The following is a 3,387-nucleotide window of genomic DNA, read 5'->3' on the forward strand; positions in this document are numbered from 1 at the left end:
TATTTTAATATTTATAAAAAATATTGTCTAGACATATCTATTAATACTTTAATTAGTTGTTACATTTTTATATATAATATTATACTTTTAATTAATTATATTATATTAATAATACTTAAAACTTAAATCAAATAAAAACATTATATGTCTAATATTAAGATATGTTACTCATGCATGTTTCTTATTTTTTTTAAACTAAAAATAATTTATATAAAAAAAATTTAATATTGTAAAAAAAAGATTATTCCTTAAAAAGAGAAAAAAAAATTTACATGTTTAATAAGTGACATAATTTTTTTTTTGAAAGTAATGAGTGACATAAATTAATTGTGTATTACACGTTTAATAAGTCTAATAAAATAATGAAACTTTAGCCAAAAAAAATAAAATTGAAATACACAACCACTTAGCCCCAAATGAAATTAACAAAACAAGAAAAATCCCTAATTGTGTATTACACGTTTAATTCTCTAGTCTCTACCGGTTGGCTTCTCTGGATCTCACTCAAACTCAGCCTCTCAATCGTTTTCCTCTCACGCTCACTCGCTCGATCTATTCTCTTTCACACTCAGCCCCCTCGATCCGTTCTCTCACTCAGCCTCTGCAAGAACTCAGCCTCTACAAGAACTCAGATCTCGTCTTTCTCTCCATAACGTCGAGCTTCTCTCCTTCACACTCAGCCTCGGCAAGAACCAGGCGACCCCGCCGATGCAAGAACCAGACCACCATGGGGCAAACTAGGCAGACCTCCAATTGTTTATGAGGTAATTTTTTTTCAGATTCAATTTAATATGGAGAAAATACATTCAATATAGTCAATATATTTTTTTTGTGTTGGAATTATTTTTAATTAAGAGAATACACTCTGGTTCTTGTTGAAGTGCTGGTTCTTGTTGATCGAGCGGGTGTACATAAAAGATTGAAGTGCTGGTTCTTGTTGAATTTTAAAGAACTTGTTTGAAGAGTTGTTGTTTTTAATTCTTTTCTATGCATACCAGCTGTTTGTTTCATTGTTTTTCCTGAGTTGGAGTGCATAAATATTTATTATTGGTGTTAAGGTGTCATTATAGTATCTTGATATTGTGTAGGAATTATTTTTGGGTGTTCATGGTGTCATTACAGCTGAGAGTTGTCTTGACAACACCAAGATTGATTTTTGTTTCTTCTTTGTTTGTTTAGATTGTTTTGGAACTGTTCATTTTCTGTGCGTAATTTGGGTATGAGATTGTGAAGTAGATATTTATTTCTTTTTTGGGTTTGTTCAATTTGGTTCAATTACTTTGGTTTGATGTGTTTTGAGTTTTGAAGATTTAACATATAATTCAATAATAAAACGATAAGAATATGTGTTTTTGATCATCACATTGGTTGTTGCATGTTGTATTAGTTAATTAATAGATTTATTCTTATGTGTTCTTATGCTATATTTGCTTCTGTTATGCAGATTCTTCTACCACAATGTTTATAGATGGTTTCCTGCATATGGGTTAGTTAATATCTTGTTCTGAAGGAGGTATATGACAGTGTTAATAAATTGATGAAAGAACTCTGTTTTTATTTATTTATTCAAGTGCTATTCATAAATTATTTCAATTATTTTGTTAGTCTCTCAATTAAAAATCAGCAAGTATGTACACATATTATTATAATAAGTGTCACCTAGTACTTTGTATCATTAGGGCCAGTGAAAACAGATCAGGATCACAATTCGTTTATTGGAATCAAATCATTGATTGAGCCTACTCTTCGTGAGCTACAATCAAAGATGAGAGAAGGTTGATTTTTTTTTTCAACACATAATTATATGTACTTATTTTCTCTGTTTTATGAACTTTTCGATGATTAAAAAACTTCTGAGTATTGATAAGAAAATCATGAAGCTCACATTTTGTTGTGTATTTTGTACTGTGCAGCTGAGAATGATCCCCATGATGGCAAGAGAAAGTGTGAGGCTTTGTGGCCTATATTCAAAATAGCACATCAGAAGAGCTGTTACATTTTTGACCTTTACCATCAGCGAAAGCAAATATCTAAGGAGCTGTTTGAGTTCTGTCTAGACCAAGGTTACGCTGACCGTAATATTATTGCAAAATGGAAGAATTTTCGTTTACAGTACACTTTATTTGAACATGATACTGTTTGCACTTGCTAAGATCGTTATTTGTATTAAAAAAATGGCTGTTAATCTTAGAGCAGACTACATATATCTATTTATATGAAAAAACAGTGTAGAGTAGAATACTTTATAAGACTAACTAAGAATATAAGCCTGAACATATGTGTGTATGGGATTGGGTTTTGTCCCATTATGTGATGCATTCCGTTCATCCCTGTATGTCGAATCAATGGTTGGTTATTAATTATTGGAAGCCTGCATATCACACCATGTCTAGAGTATATTAAATCTTAGTCTAACACATTGTAACACCCCAAGTTTCTAAGAAGGTTTAAGACCTTGTTTAAGCATGCCTGGAGGGTGAGAAGTAAATTGACATGATATTTTATGAATTTGATTGAATATGTGATTAGAATGCATGATTAGGTTGTATACAGATGCATGTGAGCCCCGTTTGTATGTTAGGGGTAAACTGGTAATTTTAGCCCGTTGAGGGCATAAATATGATAATTGTATTATGTGATTTGCGCCATGTGAGTGTGGTGTTTTTATTGTGATGCACGCGTCGAGACGGTCCTAGCAAGCTATTAGTCTAAAAGTCACAACGGGATTTTGTACTCGGCTCGGGAGGAGCCTAGGGGTACTTTGGGAATCTTATAAGTTGAGTTGAGAATGAGTGGTTATGGTTATTGGCGATTGAGTAACCTGTGTAACCGTTTGTAACTGCTGTGAGTAACAAGTTTTAGATAGAAAATGGTAGAATTGAAATAGAAGTGAAAGGACTTGAGTACCCTTGAAGGTTTAGTTAGGAAGGGTTATTAGGAAGGGGTAAAGTGGTCATTTGGCAAGGGAATTAGACAACTTTCAGCTGGGATATTGGGGTACACGGTTTGGGCATTGGGTCATTTGTTGTTTTGATAAAAATTGAAGAGAAGAAAAAAGAAGAAGAAAGAAAAGCTAGGGCAAGAAGAAGAAGTGTAGAAGGGGGCTGAAGTGGGAGTCTAGGAGGAGATCAAGGAAGCTTTTGGGTGAATTCTCCACTTGAGGTATGGATTTTATGCACATTTAAGTTGGGTTTCTCTAACGCCCTACTACCTTAGAGGCGTTACCAAGTGAGTTTTAAGACAAAACAGTGTGCAATGAACTCGCTAACCGAGGTTTTTAAAACAAAAGTGTGACTAATAAAAAGTTAAGGCTGTAATCTTTGAAAATGCCCCGTTTCATTAAAAACTTCTAGTATTAAACATTTGGGATCCCAAAATAAGGTTTGA

At 33.1% G+C, this 3,387-nt stretch overlaps 1 long non-coding RNA gene across 1 annotated transcript; it reads left to right on the forward strand.

Moving 5' to 3' along the window:
* Window positions 1-260: 260 nt before the first annotated feature.
* LOC133777623 (uncharacterized) lies at window positions 261-2,404 on the forward strand. The gene is made up of 3 exons (XR_009868735.1): window positions 261-764; window positions 1,445-1,513; window positions 1,914-2,404. It is a non-coding gene; the product is annotated as an uncharacterized LOC133777623 (long non-coding RNA).
* Window positions 2,405-3,387: the final 983 nt, after the last annotated feature.

This window comes from Humulus lupulus, chromosome 5, assembly GCF_963169125.1.
Source record: "Humulus lupulus chromosome 5, drHumLupu1.1, whole genome shotgun sequence".
Classification (NCBI taxonomy): domain Eukaryota; kingdom Viridiplantae; phylum Streptophyta; class Magnoliopsida; order Rosales; family Cannabaceae; genus Humulus; species Humulus lupulus.